This window comes from Narcine bancroftii, chromosome 12 (genome assembly GCF_036971445.1).
Source record: "Narcine bancroftii isolate sNarBan1 chromosome 12, sNarBan1.hap1, whole genome shotgun sequence".
Taxonomy (NCBI): domain Eukaryota; kingdom Metazoa; phylum Chordata; class Chondrichthyes; order Torpediniformes; family Narcinidae; genus Narcine; species Narcine bancroftii.
In genome coordinates, this window is record NC_091480.1 from 96,425,979 (window position 1) to 96,448,584 (window position 22,606).

Here is a 22,606-nt window from a genome sequence, read left to right on the forward strand (position 1 = left end):
GAGAGAATAAGGAGGGAACTAAAAGAGTGACCTTTGTGACATATAAAAAACGAAATCTTTTCTGGGGGGGGCTGGGTGGGGGGAAAAGAGCGGTCACTGCAAAATCAGTTGACGCTTGCGAGTGGATTCGCAAATCCAAATGGAGAGGGGAGATGTGGTTGTCCGACAAGGGATAAAGGGCAACTCAGGAGGGGAAGGGGAGATTGGGAATAAAGAAGATAGAAATAGGAGAATAAGGAAAATGTTGGATGTTGTAGGAATGTTGTCTGGTAAAGAGTTGAAAATAAGAAAACAGAAATGGAAAAGGAGGAAAGGTAATGATGGAAAAACGGAAAGAGAAGATAAACAAAATATAAAATGGCTACGCTGAACTATATGACTCTAAATATTAATGGAATACATAACCAAATTAAAAGGAAGAAACTACTAAATTTACTGAAAAAGGAAAAAATAGATATAGCATTTGTCCAAGAAACACATTTAACTGAATTGGAGCACAAGAAATTAAAGAGAGATTGGGTAGGACATGTAACAGCAGCATCGTATAATTCAAAAGCAAGAGGAGTGGCTATATTAATTAGCAAAAATGTGCCATTTAAAATAGAAGAGGAAATAATAGATCCAGCAGGGAGATATGTTATGATAAAATGTCAGATATATTCAGAGCTTTGGAATCTACTTAATATATATTCACCTAACGAAGAAGATCAAAAGTTTATGCAAGATATCTTTTTGAAGGTAGCTAATACGCAAGGGAACATACTAATAGGAGGGGATTTCAATCTGAATTTGGATCCAAATATGGATAAAACGGGGAAAAAAATTAACAGGAAGAACAAAGTAACCAAATTTATAATTAAATCAATGCAAGAAATGAAACTTGTGGACATATGGAGGAAACAAAACCCAAAAGAAAAGGAATACTCATACTACTCGACTAGACATAAAACATACTCAAGGATAGACCTATTCCTGTTATCAGCCCACATACAAGGGAGAGTTAGGAAAACGGAATATAAAGCTAGACTATTATCGGACCACTCACCCCTGTTATTGGCAATAGAGCTAGAAGACATCCCTCCAAGAATGTATAGATGGAGATTAAACCCCATGCTACTTAAAAGACAGGATTTTAGAGAATTTATTGAAAAACAATTAAAAATGTACTTTGAAGTAAATACGGAATCAGTGGAAGATAAGTTTATACTATGGGACGCAATGAAAGCATTCATTAGAGGGCAAATAATAAGTTATGCAACCAAGATGAAGAAGGACTATAATCAGGAAACAGAGCAGTTGGAAAGGGAAATAATAAACATAGAAAAAAAATTAGCAATAAAGGAAGATACAACCAAAAGAAGAGAATTGGCGGATAAAAAAATAAAATATGAAACATTACAAACATATAAGGTGGAGAAGAATATAATGAAGACAAAACAGAAATATTATGAACTAGGGGAAAAAACACACAAAATCCTAGCATGGCAGCTTAAGACAGAGCAAACTAAGAAAATGGTATTGGCAACAAGGAAAAAAGACAAACAAATTACATATAATCCAAAAGAAATTAAGGAAAACTTCAGAGAATTCTATGAACAATTATACCGAACCGAAAACGAAGGGAAAGAAGGGAAAATAGATGAATTTTTGACTAAAATTGAACTACCAAAACTACAAATAGAGGAACAAAATAAATTAACAGAACCATTTGGAACAGTAGAAATACAAGAGATAATAAAAAATTTACCAAATAATAAGACACCAGGAGAGGATGGACTCCCAATAGAATTCTACAAAACATTTAAAGACCTAATAATACCGCCCCTCCTGGATGTAATCAACCAGATTGATGAGACACAAAACTTACCAGATTCATGTAAAACAGCAATAATTACAGTGATACTAAAACAAGGGAAAGATCCACTCTCACCAGCGTCATATAGACCAATATCTCTGCTAAACACAGATTATAAGATAATAGCTAAACTATTAGCGAACAGATTAGCAGAACAGGTACCGAAAATGGTAAATTTAGACCAAACTGGATTTATCAAAAAAAGACGCACAACAGACAATATTTGTAAATTTATTAACTTAATTCATGCAGTAGAAGGAAATAAAGCACCGGCAGTAGCAGTTGCTTTAGACGCAGAGAAGGCCTTCGACAGAGTAGAATGGAATTACTTGTTCAAAGTATTGCAAAAATTCAGTTTACCGGAGAAGTATATTAATTGGATTAAAGCATTATATAAGGGACCGTTAGCGAAAGTGACAGTAAATGGACATGTATCAAAGCAATTTAACTTAAGCAGGTCAACGCGGCAGGGATGCCCACTATCACCATTATTGTTTGCGCTAGCTATAGAACCACTAGCAGAATCGATAAGAAGAGATAATAATATAAAAGGAATAAAAATAAAAGACAGGGAATATAAAATCAGTCTGTTTGCGGATGATGTGATAGTGTACTTAACAGAACCAGAACTATCAATAAAAGAACTATATAAGAAATTGAAGGAATATGGAGAAGTGTCGGGATACAAGATAAACGTAAATAAAAGTGAAGCAATGCCTATGAATAACGCGGATTTCTCAAAATTTAAGGAGGAATCCCCATTCAGATGGCAAACGCAGGCAATAAGATACCTAGGTGTGCAAATAAACAAAAATCTAGGCCAATTATATAAACTCAATTACAATCCACTAATGAAAAAATTACAGGACGATTTAGAGCATTGGAAAGAGCTACCACTAACACTGATAGGAAGGATAAACTGTATTAAAATGAACATTTTTCCAAGGATACTATACTTATTTCAGGCATTGCCAATACAACTGACAGAAAAATTCTTCAAAGAGTTAAAGAAAATAATAAGGAGATTTTTATGGAGAGGGGGGAAACCGAGGATAGCACTAGACAAATTAACAGAATGGTATAAACAAGGAGGCTTACAATTGCCAAACTTCAAAAATTATTATAGAGCCGCACAATTAAGGTACCTATCAGATTTTTATCAAACAAGGGAAAAACCAGACTGGACGAGACTAGAATTAGATAAAATAGGGGAAAAGATACCTGAACACATATTATATAAATGGGACGAAAAATTGGTACAACATAGAACTTCTCCAGTATTACACCATCTCCTCAATATATGGAAGAAGATTCATGTAGAAAGAAATAAAATAAATTACCAAATACCAAAACTAATATTGACGCAAAATAAGCTACTCCCTTTTACAATAGACAACCTTGCCTTTAGAAAATGGGAAAAAAAAGGGATTAAAAGAATAGAAAATTGTTTTTCAGGAAGTAGATTCTTATCCTTTGAACAAATGAGAGATAAGTACAATATAACGGGAGATACAGCGCTGGCATATTACCAACTGAGATCCTACTTGAAAGATAAATTAGGAAGCAACTTGAGTTTACCAGAGGGAAGTAACCTTGAATATGTGATTACAGATACAATGTTAATCAAAAGATTTATAAAAAATATGTATATTAAACTGCAAGAAAAGGAAAATGAGGAAACAAATGGTAAAACTAAACAAAAATGGGAACAAGATTTAAATATAAAGATAAAAAAGGAAACATGGGAGAAGTTATGCTCTGGAACGATGAGAAATACAATAAATACGAGGCTGCGTATGATACAATATAATTGGTTACACAGACTATACATTACACCGCAAAAGTTAAATAAATGGGACCCAACAGTATCTGATAGATGTTTTCGATGTAAAAAAGAAAGGGGAACAACAATTCATGCAATCTGGACATGTGAGAGAGTAGAAAAATTTTGGGATGATCTCAATCAGATATTAAATAAAATAACAGAAAACAATATACCAAAGAATCCAGAGATCTTTCTCCTAAGTAACATAAAAAATAAAGAATTTGGAATTGACTTGGAGGATGCACAAAAAAGATTTGTTAAGATAGCCCTAGCTGTAGCAAAAAAATGTATTATGTCAACCTGGAAATTGGAAGATAATTTGAAAATACAACAATGGTATATAGAAATGAATAAATGTATTCCATTAGAAAAAATAACATATAGTTTAAGAAATAATATTGAAATATTCGAACAAGTATGGGAGCCTTACATTAAATACAATAGCGAAAACCTACCGGGAACAAACATTACCTAAGTTGATGGAAGGAGAAGAAAAGAAAAGAATGGACTCAGTAGAATTTCTGGTGTATTTTTGTTGAATGACAACATTGTCTAACTGAATTAATGCAACCTAGATTGTATAACTAAAATGGATGAGAGGGGGGGGGGATGGGGCGGTGGCTTGGGAGGAGGGAGGGGGGAGGGAGAAAAAGTCACTGTAAATGTGTGGAAAAGAAAAAGTGTATATCATGGCTATTGTGATTTATGGTGTGAAAAATAAAAAATTAAAAAAAAAAATAAAAAAAAAGAGGAGATTGGAGTATAGGAGTAGAGAAGCCCTCCTGAAGTTGTACAGGGCCCTGGTGAGATCTCACCTGGAGTATTGTGTCCAGTTCTGGTCTCCATATTTAAGAAAGGACATACTTTCTATAGAGGGACTGCAGGACAGATTTACAAGGTTAGTTCCCGGGATGGCAGGATTGTCATATGCGGATAGGTTAGAAAGACTGGGAATATATGCGATGGAGTTTAGAAGGATAAGGGGAGACATGATTGAGATATTTAGGATTATCAAAGGGCTTGACAGGGTGAAATCAGAGCACATATTCCCAATGATGGGAGAAACTAGGGCATAGTTTAAGAATAAAGGGAAGGCCATTTAACACAGAAATTAGGAGAAATTTTTTTACCCAGAGAGTTGTGGGTCTGTGGAATGCATTGCCACAGAGGGTAATGGGGGCAGATTCATTGAATAGATTTAAGAGAGAGTTGGATAAGGCTCTTGTGGGCAGGGGAGTTAAGGGTTATAGTGATAACATTGGGATTGGTTATTGAAAGGGAAAGACCAATTGGCCTACTCCAGCACCTATTGTCTATTGTTTGTCAAAATGATTGGCCACTTACTAGGAAATGGCAAGGATTGACTGTTGCTCCCTGGCACTTTCAATCAACCTGCAACATTCCCCCATCCTGTCCCTTCATCTGAAGGAAGTTAGAGGTTGCTTACTGTAACAGTGTAGCTAGCTGCTACAATCTATGGCTCTGCGGAGCCTATAGCACAGGAGAGGTTACAGTTGCATGCTGGTTAGCGCAGAAAGAACAGGCTGTTCCCAGAAACAACAACACGAGCCCCAGTTGAGCGTAGTTAACACACCGAGTCTTATTGGGCTCACAGCCCTGCTTATAGTCTCAGGCTGAGGGGTGTGGTCAAAGCCCCCTCAGCGCTGATTGGTGCATTTGCGATCCGCTTTCCTTGATAGGCTCCTTTAGTTGGGGCCAATTGGAGGGCAGCGCTGTGGGCCTCGTGCAGCCTCCTGGACCGTTGCGTTCATCCTCCATTTTGTGAGGCACCCTGAGGGGCAGCCATAACAGCTGCTTTTGCAGTCAACAACCCAGCAGTCCTTTTCACCCATTGGCACTCATTGAGTCCACAATAATGGAGTTGGGTATGTGCCCACTCAAAACATTGGCCAGCTGCAAACTTCTAATGTAAAGACAGAAAAATGATGGAAATACCTTACAGGTCAGAGAAATAACAGTCGTTTTCATCAGAATTAGATTGCATACTTCAAAAGGTCATCTGCTCTTCCACGATTGCTATTTAGAGCAATGTGTATTTTGTTGACCCATTACCATTGTCATTATCTCCATTTCAGGTGATCCCATTATTCTTCCCTTCTCTCTATTTGCATATTTGCTTACAATATAGGAAGCTCTTTGGTCAATGCTAACTATTTCCCTGGAAGCAACGTTCTCACACACACACATAAATATACCAGTCGTAGTCGAAAATCAATCAAACAACAAGTTGGGGCGCGAAAGAAACCCCGACTACCCTGACGACGTACAGAAGACATGAACCAGCAATAGAGATCAAGATGAACCTGGGTCGCTGGAGCCATGAGAGAAATCTTTGGACTCCATGACCTAGTTTTCAAGGACTACAACAAGAGCATATACTCCATGTCCTCGCTTTCTGGGACATTTTTTGCCCCACCACCAGCTGGTTCATACTGGTGTTCGTACTGTGGCTTACCCATGGACCCAGTCTGGAGTATACATTATGAAAGATTAAAAATGGCCAGAGTCCAAAAGGTTAAGCCAACTGCATCATTGTGCAGCCTCAAAATTAAAACTGTTAAAAGTAAACATTTTCTGGCTCCAAAAAAAGATAATTAATCAGGAATGTTTATTTTATTTCTTTTTCCAGATTCTCCCTGTTCTAACATTTTCTGGTGTTATCGTGGAGATTGCAGTTCACTGAAGAACGGCTGGACCAGTAGTTCACAAGTGGTTATGACTGGAGGAACTCAGCGGGTCTCGAAGAGTCCATAGGGGGCAAAGATATAGAACCAAGGTTTCAGGCCTGTGCACAACCTGCTGAGTTCCTCTAGCACTTTTGTGAGAATAAAAGTTTCTGTTTAAAGCTCTTATTCCTTAGCATTAGATCCCCACAGAGACAAACCACTTTCTCACTCAGTCCACTCACCATTTCCTGCCCCCAGCAACTAACAGAAACTTGAGTGCCGAGAACATTTTCACCTCGAGCAAGTAATTAATATCTGTTGCAGGAATACTTTCTGTTCCCTTATTGGCGAAGCTGAGCTCATCATTTCAGTGACATGAAGCTCTTCCACCTTGTAACACAATGTGTGGGTTTTCTACTGTATCAAAGTACAGTTTGGTCATTAGGATCACCGAACATGTTGCAAAGCAAACAATCACTTGTGTAATATAATGAATAAGCAAGAAAAGGAACAATAAGGTTGAGAGATGAAGCAAACTGGTTTAATAAATTTCATGGAGAAGTCTACTTCAGATGCTCTGTTATCCATTGTTCTATTATTACTAACGATACCACGGTAGTGGGTTGAATAAAGGAAGGTGATGAGTCAGGAGCGATATTGAAAACTTGGCTGAATGGTGCATCAACAACAACCTTGCGCTCAATGTCATCAAAATTAAGGAGTTGATTGTCAACTTCAGGAAAGGAAAGGCGGAGGTGTACGATCCAGTGATGATGGAAGATGAGAGGTGGAGAGGGTGAGCAAATTAAGGTTCTTGAGAGTCACCATCTTGGAGGATCTTTCCTGAACCCAACACATCAATGGCATTGTGAAGAAAGCACGACCGCACCTCTGCTTCCTCAGGAGTTTGGGAAAATTTCCACAGGGGTGCAGTGGAAAGTGTGCTGACCAGCTGCATCATGGTCTGGTATGGGGATACCAATACCCCTGAGCACAAAGCCTTGCAAAGGTAGTGGACACAGCCCAGGACATCACAGGCAAAACCCTCCACACTATCGAGAACATCTACAGGGAACATTGTCATCAGAGAGCAGCAGCAATTATCAAAGACCCTCACCATCCAGCACACGTTCTGTTCTTGCTGTTGCCATCAGGAAAAGGGTTTCGGTGCCGCAAGACTCACACCACCAGGTTCAGGAACAGCTGCTACCCCTCCACCATCAGATCCTCACCGACAAAGTCAATCACAGGCTCACTTGAGGACCCTTAATTGTGCACTTTATTGAGTTCCTTTGTTCTCCCCAGTGTTGCAGTTTGTTTACATTCATTATCTGTTTACAGTTCTTTTATTTCTTTACATGTTTACGCTGAACACAATTCTGCTGTGCCCACAGGAAAAAGGAATCTCAGGGTTGTACGAGTTGTCATGTATGTACTCTGACAATAAATCGGAAATCTGAATCTGATTTTTTAAAGTATAAATCAAATTCATTTCTCCTCAAAAGAGTTTTTTTTAATTTAGACATACAGCACGGTAACAGGCCCTTCTGGCTCACAAGCCTGTGCCACACAATTAGAGGGTGGAAAGAAACGGAGCGCCTGGGGCAAACCCACGCAGACAAGAGAAGAACGTACAAACTCCTTATAAACAGTGCCGGGTTCAAACCCAGGTCACTGGTGCTGAGAAGGGTTTTCTAAAATCTAGAAGTGTCAGTTGTTAATGAAACACAAAAGCTGAAAATGCTGGATTCTTCAGCACACAATGAGAAACTGAGTGACTCCGTGTCGGGCAGCATTCATGGGTAGCAAGAGTCATTTGACATTTCAGATCAGGACCCTTTATGAAAACTGAAGTGAGAAGGGGAAAAGAAATCTAATGGCATGAACATCTATTTTTCTAATTTTAAGCAACCTTCACCTCTGTCTGGTTCCAGCATTTCTCTCTCTACTTGCTCCCATTCTTACTTTTCTCTGTAACCTAGCTCTCAGTGGCCTCTCTCTCTCGACTGGTCTCTCCACTTCTTCCACCTTCTCCTCAATACCCTAAAACCCTCTTCGACCTTTCCCAGTTTTTGCCCAATTTTCACCTTTTACCACATCTTCCTGCTTTAATTCTGATGAGGGTTCCATTGCCCGACCCTTCAGTCCTTTCAGTTTCTCAGTGGCTACTGGTTAATTTTTTTAGTTGCTTTTAAGATGGCGTTTTGAAAAAATTCTAACACCATGAGTTACAATATACAAAATGTCAATTCTTTCTTTCTTGTTACAAATTTGATCATCATCTCGAGCTGGAAAAGTGGAGAGTCACATGGCAGTGAAAGGGTTAATAGTATGGTACATGATTGATTCCATTTTCAAAGAGCTGGTATGCAAGATGGACAACAAGGAAGTTGGCTCCAACAAATCAGGGAGTGATCCAAATATACTCAGGCAATGATAATCACAGAGATTAAATCTATCCCACAATAAAAAGTTGTATTAACGTCCAATTTACCCAAGATCGGGAGTATTCGACAGTTTTGTTTGAAGCGTGACCACGTTTGCAATGCAAGAAACATGCTAGCTAATATGTGCAGTGCAAACTCCCAGTAAAAGTAACATGAGAACAAGAAGATAATGTTTTTAATTGATTGGTCGATAAACCAGGGTGAACTCCAATAGTCTTGTTCCAATCTTGTTCCAAATAACAGCATGGCAATGTTTATTTCTACTCAAAGAGCAAATTGTAACCTCTCATTCAAAGTCAGCATCTCTGATAGTGTCAACCTAGACTTTGTGCCCAAATTCCTAAACTATGAACTCAGCTGCGAGAATGCAAACAAAGTTAACTCAGAAGGCCAGACACAGAAACATCTTTGAACTCAGACAACATGCAAAGGTCGACAATATTGCTGTGGACCTGGAGAAAGATTGGCCTGAGTAAGCAATGGCAGCACATTTCTTTCCCTACAAACTACATTGAACAAAGACAACTTGGTAATTTAACATTCAAACTGGGCGATACAGTTAGCGCAACACTATTACTGTGCCAGCGAATCTGGCACTGTGTTTCTGCGTGGATTTCCTCCTACCCTTCAAAGGCATGGGTTCATGGGCTGGAAGAGCCTGTTACCATGCTGTATATCGACATTATTTGGAACCACTATCTATATCCAACCCTAAGGAATTAATAGAATGGTAGGCAGTCTTTCACTTGAGTCTTTTCTTTTAAAAAAAATGGGTTCCAATTCTAAATTGGAGCATTTGTGAAACATGTGAAAGCTGCCGTGTTTTGGGAATGTATTTGTCAAAAACTTGCTAATTATTTGGATCAATACTGAAACCTCAGCAAAATATTGTTCTAGTTTGGATCGAGGCAGAACTACTGTGCTAAAATAGTCGTTCACATCTGGAAAATACCGATTCATACCAGCCTATGGGATCCTGGAGACCGGCTTCTAAGAACAGGTATCAGATTGGGAATCACAAGGGTGCCCAAAGGTACCTTAATTGCTTTGGAACCAGGAGCAGAGGAAGGCGACTCAGATGCCTCGAGCTCACCTTTTGAAGCCAGGCAGCTATGGAGGTAATGGGAGGGAGCACAAAAGGCAGTGGCCTTGGAGGAGGCAGCAAAAGCTGCATGTGTCTCTGAGGGGCCTCCGTTTTTGCTTCTGTTTCTTGCCATGACAGTAGTGCCAGACAAGTAGCATCTCTTTGTGTGCCTTTACAGGGCAAACCTAGGAAAACAAATTTTATTTTGTGTACATGACAATAAAGGAACCTTGAATCATTTTACCAGGATATCAGTGTTCTGACTATTCATCACTTGATCTACTGACCAGTAACTTTACTGATGTTCATGAGAAAAATCACTGAGGCAGATTTAACGTAAAGTGAGTTTATAGACGATACCCGAATTGACTACTGGTAGATTTCTGGAGTGGCAGCAGGAAGCTTCAAGGATTTGAATTGCCAATCTTACTCCGCATTAAAAATTATAGAGAATGTTTTTGATCTCAATCCAAATAGAGAGGGATCTTGGAGGTATGTTTTCCCCTCTTGCAGGTCCTGAATTTCCCTGTTTGTCCCAAGTTATGATTTTGATCAATAGCATGGGACAAGCTCTATGGACCTAGTGAGCATTCATGATAAATTTTCAAGAACTCCTTATAAGGAAGGGAGATTGACAACTGGGAGTCAAGGCTAAATTCATTATCTATTATCTTGTTAAATATTAAACATTCTTGCTTAAACACACCAATGGCATCATGAAGAAAGCCTCTACTTCCTCAGGAGTTTGCGGAGGAGCTAATGGAGTTGTTCAAGTGAACCGGTACGGACTTGAAGGGCCGACATGGCCTGTTTCCGTGCTGTAAACGGTTATATGGTTATATGGTTTGCAAGACCAAGAAGCTCATGGCTACCCATCAAATCTGTAGTTCAAAGAGAGATTTTGGAAGATCAAGTTGAGAATTGGGAAAAAGTTAAGGGGCTATACTCGCTTGAATTTGGAAGAATGAGAGGGGATCTTATAGAAAGGAACAAAATTCTGAAGGACAGAGGTATGTAAATTGTTTCCATTGTTGGGGGAAGACTAGAACTAGGAGATAGCCGCAAGATCCAAACAGTAGATTTCGGACGGAGATGAGGAGGAACTGCTTTTCCCAGAGGGTGGTGAATCTGGGGAATTTGCTGCCCATTGAAGCGGTAGAGGAGACCTCAGTAAATATATTTAAGACAAGACTGGAGAGATTTTTGCAAAGTAGAGGAATTAAGAGATATGGGGTAAAGGCAGGTAGGTGGAAAGGAGCCTATCATCAGATCAGCCATGATCTCATTGAATGGGATTGACGGGCCTATTATTGCTCCTATTTCTTATGTTCTAACAACACAGGACAGAAAGGCTCTTCGGCCCAGATTCTGCCTAATCCCATTGACCAGCACCTCCATACACCTCCCATCCAAGTATCTGTCTAAATTCTTCTTGCATTAAAATTGAACCACTATTCACCACTTCATTCCACACTCTCACCACTTTCTGCACAAAGAAGTTCCACCTCATGTCCCCTTTAAACATTTCACCTTTCATCCTTAACCCACATCCTCTAGTTGTCTCACCTGACCTCAGTGGAAAAAAAACCTGCAATTACCCTTATCTATATTCCTTGCAATTTTGTATACCTCTATTAAATCTCCCCCATCCTCCAACACTCCAGGCAATACAATCTTGGAAAGGCTCATTATTCTTAGTGAAGGTTTGGACATGGCTAGGTTCCAAACCCACTACCAAGCAAACTACTGCAATTCTCTCACTAAGTCCTTTCAACCACCAATTGCGGAAAGGATTAAGGTCCAGTGCCTGGACTCAGGCAGGCACATCGATTTTGTGGATTGCACGTCCTATTTCCATGCTATCAGACACCCAACATTCCAAACATCTCCTTCCCCATCCCACCCACATGCCCCCCATCCTACCCAGAGTCCCCCTTTTACCAATACACTCGGGCCAATTTACAGGGGGAAATATACAATGTAACCTACGTCTTTGGAATGCGGTGGGAAATTGAAGTACCCATTACAAACCCATTTGGTCAAAGGGACCACGTCTAAAATCCAAACCAACTGCAGAGGTCAGGCTTGAACCTGGGAAGCAAGGCGACAGTTGCACTAGCTCTGCCACTTGAATGGCATTTTTATTTTCTAGATTCTTTTCTCCTGGCGAGCTTGGGTCTTTTATCCATTTTATTTTGGCTTAGTGTTTCCCACTGCCCTCCCAATGCAATCAGCAACCACATGAAAATGGAAATTTAGTTCATTGCTACATTGCTGTTTGTGGGATTTTTCTACATGCAAATGAGCTTCTTTGATCCCGACAATGAGGGTGCCAAGATGGAGATGATAGATAGTTTTATGCTTTTATGTGTAAATATCACACTAAAAAAAAATCTATGCTTATCCAACCACATTGATGCTACTGACCAATGCATACTTCTTCCTCAAAAGCCAGACAAAACTTGGCATGCCCCAATGACTCTTACCAATTTTTATTGACACACCATAGAAAGTATCCTGCAAGATTCATCACATTTTGATGCAGGAAATGCCCTATTCAAGATCACATGAAGCACAGTTGAACATCCTGAGGGAGTAAAAAAGCCATTTTCTAAATGCAAACCTTCCTTTCATGTTGCTTGATATTATCAAGTTATTGTCAATGAAGGGCAACTTTACAAATTTCCGCGAAAAGCAAATGCATTTGGATGACATCAATTTCAGCTTAGTGCTGGGCAGTTCAGTTAGAAAAATTGCCAGTCCAAATCACTGAGGGCATAACTATACTGAAGAAAAAAAAAATCAGGCATCTCCATGCAGCTTCCTAGAATGGTTAGGCTACAATAACAAGGGATATGTCTAAACCCAGGAAAGGTTCCATTTGTAACAATTCCTTCACACAAAAAAGCAAGTTTGTCAAAAATCTTACTGCAAAAAAGGGGGATATTGTCACATGGACAAAATAAGCAGTGAAAGGATAGCGCCATACAAAACCTTCTACAATGAAGTCAACACTGATAAAATTGTGTTGGTTTCTCCTCTTTCTCTACCCTTTCTAGCCACGGGCACTTGTAATGCTTTTGTAACCATGTGAACTTTTATAGCGACTTTGGACATTTTAGACAGGCCATTTCGGCCCACAAGTCCATGCCACCCAATTTACACCGCATTAACCTGCACCCACACTCCGTTTTGAACAGTGGGAGGTGACCAGTCCCAATCACTGGCACTGCAAAGATATTGCACTAATTGCTACACCAACCGTGCCACGAGGATACCTGTATTACATTTTCTTCATTCTCTTGGAACTATTTTATCTGCTTTGGTAAATGGTGGCTATTACACAGTGTTCATGTGACAACACAGCTGAGGGAGCAACTCATAACAGCCAGTAGTGGGTGTGTGACATCAAAGGGTTAGAAAACTGCACAGGATAGACATCAATATTGGTAGAATTTTACAGGAATACAATCTTTATAATCTGATATGGATCGTACAGATGACTGGAAATGTGCATTTTCTGAAAAAAAAGCTTGCTGTTTTATCATTCAAATCAAAGGAGCAGTATTTTCATATGGGCTGGTCTACTTTTTAAAAGAAGGTTTTGTTTAAATAGGTCAAGATAAACAGATTTCAACACAAGTTAATTGCTAACATTGCAACTTTTTACTGATGTTGATTTAACAGTCATAAAGCAACATGGTGTCTCACTAAATCAATGTTGATTAAATTATTTTACAGTTGTTGAATAAGGGATTGATTATTAGACCCTGTGGTGCGCTGTTAGCCAAAATCAGACACACACGAGGTAAGACTGTACAACAGGCTTTAATCCACAAAGACTTCCACAGAGCCAGTTCTCTCACTCTTTCCTCTCCTTTCCTCTAACTCTCCACCCCTTCCCTCTCCATTCACAGAGCCATCTCCCCCCTGCCCTGGTTTCCTTGTGCTTTCCCTCTCTTATTCCACCCCCCCCCCATTCCCTCCTGCCTATGGGACGATGCTCCACCCCCGACCATTTTGTTCAGGCGTCTGCCTACATGTTGCTCAATCCTTGATGAGGGCCTCAAGCCTGAAACGTTGCTTATGTATCCTTGTGACATAAAGGACACTGACCTGCATTGGGTTTTTACTTCAACCAGTGTTTTACTACGGTCGTCAGTTTCATTATTTTTGTAAAATTAAAGGCTATGAGATCCTGCTAATTTTTTGGTTCAGCTTCAAATTCAGCTACCATTTTGGTAACTACTTCTTGATTTATATTTGCCTGCATTTTTGTTCTAAAGCTTCCATTATACTCCAACCACTGAGAACCTCAACAAAAAAAATGTTACACTGTAACAAGAACTTTCTACACAAAATACCTGGTTTAATAATTTAAAAACAGACGTGAAGTATCTTGTGAATTCTTAACACTCAGATGAAGGCAGTGACAATGGAACATCATACTATTTCTTTGCTACAATTCTCTTCAGCCTAGTATGCGAATTAGGTAGAAACTTGGGGTTAAGATGATGAACAAACTTTGCCCTTGTGGTCTTGAGCAAACCACATGATGCGCTTACTGTAATTCTCCCTTCCCAATCATTGTTTTTTTTTCAAGTGCATTTCAAAAATTACTCATCAAGGTTCGTCTTGCTGCCCCTCCAGCAATGTACAAAACACCTACACACAACAGCAGTCATAGACAGGGCCCAAGAATACAACACAACAAAACACTGATCATTCACTCATTTTGTTCCTTTCAAACAGGCAGAGTGAAACACAAAAATCTGCAAATGCTGAGATTGCAGTAAAAACACACAGGAAGACTGGAGGAAACTCAGCCGATCTCACAACATCCATAGGAGGAAAAGATGCATTTCAGGCCTTGAGCCCTTCTTCAACGAATGACCAAAAACCAGGCAGGCGTCTTAACCAAAGTTTAGCGTTTAAAGTGGAAAAGACTGGGAGGGGGAGAAGTCCAGACCAGCAGACGCAAGGTGTTAACTGGATGTTGTAAGAGGAGAGGTGATTTTGGCTCTGTGAAAGGAGACAAAGGGAAGAGGGAGAGACAGAACTAGAAGGAAGGAGACAGGGAAGAAGGGGTGGGGGTGCTAGCAAATGCTGGAGGACTATTGGGTGAGTCCCCTTGGGAAACAAGGCAGGGCAAATGATCGTAACTCCATTCATTTTTTTTTAAATAGTTCTTTGAAAAAATAGGGGTGGTCCACAAGTTAAATTCCATAAATTGGGGCAAGGCTAATTTTGATATCATCAGGTTGATTGGGAGAGCCTGTTTGTAATGGCATGCCTGGCAAGTGAGAGCATGTTCCAGTTAGAGTGAAAGGCAAACTTGACAAGATGAGGAAACACTGAATTGTCAAATATATTAATATTCCACTAAAAAAAGGCACATGTCAGATTCAGACTGATAGATGCAACTGACTCCCTTGAGGAGCAGATGAGATGCAAGAGTAAAATTTGAAAGTCTACAGACACTGTGATTGTAGAAAAAAAAACCAGACATGTCAGAGGAACTCATCAGATCTCACATAGTCCGTAAGAGGTAAAGATATACAACCAACATTTTGGGCCAGAGCCCTTCCTCAAGGAACATCAGACCCAAAACATCCGTTATACATCTTTACCTCCTATGGACGCTGTAGGACCGGCTGAGTTCCTCCAGAATCTCTGTGTTTTTTAGTAGATGAGTTGAGGGAAATCAGGAGGGGGAAAAAGGAGACATGCCAAATAGGGTCAAAGAGACCGCAAATTCTACAAGCACATTTAGGGCAAAAGAGTTATTAGGGAGTAAATGGAGTGCCTTAAAGATTAACATGGCTAGCTACATCGATTGACAGAAGGGGGAATGTCCTAAATAAGTATTTCTCATCTGTATTTACTGTGGAGAAAGACATGGATGCAAGGGAACGGGAAAATTACAGAAGAGGTGATGCTGGAGAATGCAAAATGTATAAAGATCTGATCAAGCACATCCTAGGGCCACGTAGGAAGCTCGGGAAGAAATCGTGCAAGCCGCGGCAGCGATCTTTGTACCATCGTTAGCCACGAGTGAGGTGCTGAAAGATTGGCTAATGCTGTGCCCTTATTTAAGAAACTTTCATAAATAAAGGCACAACATTTTTCAGAAAGGAAAACCCTCAGAAATACAAATCAGAAAACCTAACATCAGTGGTTGGCAAATTCTTGGGAGGGAATTTTACCTATCGGAGGGTTGGATCTGGAGATCAAGTTGCCAATGGTTTGGACAGGAGTCCATGAGGCTACAGAGGATGTGGGAGGTTGGGAGCCAAATCCACAGACACTCAGTGTTTCCGAAGGTGCTCTCTTTGGCTCATCATTATTTGAGGCATTGGGCCATGCTATTGGCAATTCTTTCTTTGTCTTTATGGCAGCCAAACATTGATGTATCTTATGCAATTTTGTTTTTCTTTGTGTTGTTACATGACAATAAAAGGAACCTTGAGACAGGACAGATCAGCATTGAGAAAGGCAAGAACTGATGAGGTATGACTGTGCGTGGGAAATCACATCTCACATATTGTACGTTTTTTAAAAGAGAGGCAACAAAGAAGATTGCTAACGCAGGGTGGTAGAAGGTATCCATATGGACTTTTACAAGGTGTCCCTCGGTCTGGAAGGTTAGATTGCATGGAATGCAATTGGCTTGTTGGTTAGAAACAGAGGGTGGTGGAGGCGGTTTTCCCAGACTGGAGGCTTGTGACAATGGTGTGGTGCAAGGATTAGTTCTGAGTCCAGTGTATTTGTCATTCATATTGATGATCTGAATAGGAACTTGGGGGCATGGATAGTCAGTTTGCAGCTGCCACCAAAATTGTTGGTATAATGGGCAATGAGGGAGGTCTTCAAAGGTTAATCGCCTTAGCCAGTGGGCTGAAGAACGGCAGATGGAGTTTAACTAGAAAAGTGTGAGGTGTTGCATCTTGCTCTGTCAAACTAGGGCAGGACCCAACTTCTAATTTCAACTTTTAGGTTAAGGGGTCAGGCAACTTAATTTAGTTTAGGATTAGTTTGATTAGATTATACAGGTATATCTTTTCTACTGTTTTATCATTTGAACAGTAGAGCTGTGCGGAATCAATTACTGCTTGGTTATGACGTATATCCATTTGATTTTTAATCTGTAACCTCGCATTTTATATATTTTTTGTGTGCTTAAACTTAATAAAAAGATTGGAAAAGAAACTAGGGCAGGACTTATTTCATTTATAATAAGGTCGTGGGGAGTGCTGGAAGGCTCAGAGTACAGGTACAAAGTTCTCCGAAAATGGCAACTGAGGTTGAGGTAATGGGTGAAGGTGCTTGGTGAACTTCTCATAATTGGTTGGGGCAATGAGTGCAAATATTGGAGTGTTGTTGCAATTGTAAATACAGTGGTAAGGCCAAATTTGGAATACGGTGTGGAATTCTGGTTGCCTTGCTGAAGGAAGGACAAAATTAAACTGCTGCACAAGGGTGTTACTGGGACTGGAGGGCTTGAGTTATGAGAGTGATTTTATAGATCTGGATTTTCTTTCTCTGACGGGTGAATATACAGGCAAAATCATGAGAGAAGGTTAATAGTTCCAGTCTTTGCTTCAGGGTAGAGGAGTCCAAAATTATAGGGCATAGATTTAATGTGATTTGTGGGGGGCTGGGAAAATTTTTCATACTCAATGTGGTGTGTATATGGAATAAGCTGCTACTTACTGGAAATGGTAGCGGCAGGTGCAATTGTACCATCTAAAAGACATTCACACAAGTTAATTGATAGGAGGGGGTTGAAGGGATATGGGCAAAGTTCTGTCAAAAGGGACAAGCTTTGACGAGCAACAGGTTGAGCTGAAGGCCCCGTTTCCATGTCAAGAATCCTGACAAACTTAGTGTTCCAAGAAAGGGAGAATTGCTTAGTTGGTACCACTCGAAGTAACATGTCCCTCAGACTCAGATGATATCCTGCAAGACCAACCACGAAAAAGTACATCGTTTAAAGAGCCCAAAAGTGTGGTATTGGTGTTTTATTTGTAGCAAATGAATAGGCTTGATAATCCTATGAATATATAAATCAGAAAATATCATGAACATAAAAATAGCCATGTCCTATTTTGTATTACTTGTTTATATTTTTGTGAACAATATTTACTTTGGAAATGAAAACTCCTGCAAGACCTTTCATTACTAATGTGCCAAAGCTGAAAAAGATTAGACTTCAGGTAATCATCCTTCAAAATCTTCTCTCGTTTTTATAGATTGAGCTACACATTCAAACCTTAATACCCAAAATCTGCAAACTCACCAGTAGCTTTTCCTAAGGAAAGCACCAACAAAACTGTTATACAAGTAGCAATTCAAATTCAAGCTTTAACAGTGGCAACGGAGTCCACAGCTGCATGTTCAGAAGGCATACACTGTCAGTAATTGGGCGTTCCATCAGACTTCCTAAACACTGAATTTGAATGACCTATCTGCTTCAATTACAGTGCCAATCCAGATTGTGATTCTATTTCACACTGCCAGTTCTTAGCTTTTCACAGGACCATGCACTTAAAGTATCAGCTGAAGAATTATTCCAACCACCGTTAAGTAAATACACAGCCATAATATTTTGATGTCATTCAAAGATGCCTGCCTTCACTGTTGGTACAGTGGCCTGATTTGGATAGGATGGTCAAGTTACTCCATACTAATGCTGAACCTAAACTAACAATCCCAAAATCAAATCAATAATTACGGTTTTTAAAAAGCTAGTCATTTTTAAACTGCAAGATTGTTGTAACAACAATCCATTGGTTCATGGGGCTGAAACTTGCCATCTTTATCCAGTCAGCTTATATACAACTCCTGACCCATAAATTGCCCCCCCCCCCAAAAAAATGACTCAGTTCAGAGGCAATCAAGGACAGGCAATAAAAGCTGTCCTTTTCTGTGAAGCCCAAATCCTGAAAGGGAATCCATAAAAATAATTAAACTACCATTTTTGATAAATTACTAATAAATGGAGAAATGGTTCTGCTGTTCCACCAGAGATCCATTTTGTATTCAGAGGGGCTAAATAATGACTTACAGTTACTAATACCTCATGGATTGTCCATGAAGAAATAGTAATCTCTAGGATGCTGCAGTTAGCCACACGGAGAAGAAATAACAGAGGGGTATTAGACATTGTGTATTTATATATAATAATGGCAATTTTCTTTTCAATGTTAAAATCTGTAAAATATAATGAAATTACACCAATAAAATAATCAAATGGATTACAAAAGATGGAACATTTTTATCAAAATTATTTTAAGGTCTGGCCCACATGTTAACCAAATGAATTTTGTGTGCAACACTGCATGGGCACTTTCCCCGAATCTCACTCCACAAACTGGAACAAAACACTGGGATATTCCTTCCATGGTGGGTTTTCAACATTTTCCAGACATGAAAAGAGGCATCAGGTGAGGAGGTTAACAAGAGACCAATCCCATATAAAAACAGAAATAGACTCAGACAAGGCCAAGACGTAGGATCAGATTTAGCCCAAACTGCATTGGGGTTTAAACTTTAAAAAAAAATTGAAATAATGATTAAAATAATCCTCAAAACAGACTATAAAAATTCTAAATTATACAACCAGAAATTAGACATTTAAAGATTAAGAATTCTTTCTATAACTATGCTGTGGAAAAAAATTAAAGGGTTACACGAAAGTCTTCTACCAGAGTTTCTCAGCAACTTGGAAATCTCCTTCCGATACACAAAAGAAAACACTTATTGCAAACCCTCAGACATGGAGCAAAATCTTTGGGGGGGGGGGGCCTGTGTTCACAAATACTGACCAATTGGCCACATTTTCTCACCCACATCCCAATTCTGAATTGATTCCAATATCAGAGTGTAGATTGCAGAGCTGCATTTAAATACTGGCAGCCACTTTGGGACTTCCACATGAGAAGGCATGGATAGTAAACCCAAAGTTTAGGTCCTAATGACTATGAAGACAGAATTTCACCATTATTACTCCCACAAGATCCAAGCCTATATAATTTCTTCCATAAACTTTAGCTTTTAGTGTGATCTAATTTTGAATCTCTAATATTATTATTGTAAAAGCACTGCAAACATTGGATGACTAATTTCGAATTTAATTGCAAAATTTTGAACCTGCTTTGATGCTGGCCAAATAGGTTGTCCCATGTTATTTTTCCACACATCACGAACATCCACCTAGTGTTTGAAAGCTGGTTCGTTTGTTGGTCAAAATTAAGAAAGAGAAGCAGTTCATTCCAACTTCTTGATCAACCACTCAGAGTCAATAGATTGGAGCAATATTCCTTCCATGCCAAATAAACCACAGCAATTAATTTGGTAAGGAGTTATTCTGATTGACTTTCACTGCACAGTGATAATGAATATTGTGTGTTCATTCGAATGATGGAATATAAGGGTCATTCAGCCCGATCATTTACCCCAGTACCCTATCCCTCCCTCACAATGGAGAAATTGGCATGGACATTCATGACATTCTGACCAGCGAATGAGCCATCATTCAAACATCAGTTGGAGGATCTTAAATCGTTCCAAGTCGTTAATTCTCAAAGCTTTATCGAATAAATGACTCAATAGCACTGGCTTTCAGCATTTCTAAGGAAAACACTGGGCTCAGGACACTTTCAGTGGCCCACAAATGGTGCATGTACCATGCCAAATATCGACAGTACAGGGGTTTGAGGACACCTTCCAGATTTCTAAAGAGATGGGGAGGGCCACTTGAAAGTACAAATGGGGGGGGGGGGGTTAATCTTCTGGAACCTTAAAAGTACAAATGGGGGGGGGTAATCTTCTGGAACCTTGAAAGTACAAATGGGGGGGGGGGGGAGTTAATCTTCTGGAACCTTCACAAAGTCCTTCATGTTAACTGAGCAGTTTAAACGGACTTTTAGCTGTTTTAGAGTCTTACACCACAAAGCACTGCAATTCTCAGGCATTTTGTGGATCAATCAACTCTCCTCCCCCCCCCCCCACCCCCCAACAATGTCCATTCAAAAATGAAAATCACATTGCATGAAAGCAAAATTAGTTTGACCCAACTATTATTACAATACAAAGTATGTGCTGCGGCCTGGATGAGATGTATGGACTTAACATCATTTAAACCTGCTTGTGAAACAAGAGGCGAAAGTTTCTTGGAGGAACCTCTTCGTCCTGCTGGTCCCCACTTGCTCGACGACAAACATTAAGAGGGACTTCAATGAGCGATTGACAAATTGATCCATCCACTGCCGGGCGGATGTCGGGGGTCTTGCCCAGTCTTCAGGTCTGAGTCCCATTGAAACGCTCTGTCCGCTCTTCAAAGAGCCTGTCCCAGGGTGGACAGGAGTAAAGACTCGGGCAAACGCGTCCCGTTAGAAAATTAACTGTCCCCCCCCCCCCCCCCAATCCTTTCCATGTTCTCAAACTCCGCAGGAATCCAACTGACCCTCCCCCGACTCGGTCCGGACACAGAGACGCGGCCAGCGCGACGCTCACCTGGGGCTCGGGTCCGGATCTGGGACTGGGACGGGGGGTGAAGCGGCCGGGCTCCTCGTCGCTTCCCCTCTGGACCGAAATCTAATGGTGACACTTCCCAGTGGCGCGGAGTAACTTGGAACTGATTAAATAGAAAACTGAAACTGAGCCTTTAATAGGAACTAAAAATACTCGTTACCGAATCAGCCCACAACATTCATGAATGACAAGCCCGACGACCAAGTCATTTCAAAATGTCACCCACCCCAAATGCTGTCTCTCCGCAGGTTCCTGCAGCAGGGACAGCTCTTCGTTTCCTGTTGGCGTTGACCAGACATTTCCTCGCTCCCTCTGCTGGGGAAACCAGCCTTGCACTCAGTGAGCTCAACTGGCAGCGATCATCAACAGCCTTTGAACGATCCCGAAGCGCTGCTCCAGCCAAAGTTGTCGGTGGCTTGATCTCACATGTGCCCCCATTCATACAGAGCAAGGTGACATGAACCCGCGGTCTTTGATGGATTCATGGAACGGTCCGCTGCGGGGGAAATTGGCTCGAGGTGTTGGAGTCTTTAACCGAAGTAATGGCATCAATATCAACCATACAAAAGCATGTGCCTTCCCACTCTTGTCCTTAATTCTCATGGTGTTCAAAATTCTATTCACCTCAGTCTTGGATCTATTCAACAACTGGCCTTCGACGGAATTCTGAATCGCAAACAGTCACGTCGTTCTGAATCAATACAATTCCCTTCACCTCAGTTCCAAATATTCAAGCGCCTTTGCCTGGGAAAAGTTAAACCCTGCAGTAAAGTGCTATTTTCTCTAAATGAAAATTCTCTCACTCCATCTGCTGCCTTTTTAAACACACCTGGTCACCATTTATGGTCACTTCCAGAACAAGGACGACACTGCAATGAGGATGGAGGGTGACTGGCCAGTTCTCCATTTCAAATTCCATTGACATTCAGGCGTACGGCCGGTAACAGGCCCTTGCGTCCCGCAAACCAGTGCTGCCCAATTTTGTGAGGAAGAGGTCAAAATGATGGATGATGGAGCAAATTGACCAGAGGTGCACCAATTCTGGACCTCCGACCTTCAGCTCTCCAGTTCAACGTACTTGGCTGCTTCGTCATGTCTTTGTGGGATTAATAGGAATAGGATTGATAGAATGGAGCAGGAGGAAAAGAAGGGACAAAGAGAAAATGCCCCCAC

General features: G+C 40.4%; 1 protein-coding gene across 1 annotated transcript in view; it reads right to left on the reverse strand.

The window, feature by feature from the left end:
- map3k14a (mitogen-activated protein kinase kinase kinase 14a) overlaps positions 1-21,680 on the reverse strand; it is a 62,183-nt gene extending 40,503 nt beyond the window's left edge. The window contains exon 1 of the mRNA XM_069905029.1: positions 21,416-21,680. The gene's annotated coding sequence lies outside the window, so the exon portion shown is untranslated. The remainder of the gene's footprint in view (positions 1-21,415) is intronic.
- Between the last annotated feature and the right edge of the window lie 926 nt (positions 21,681-22,606).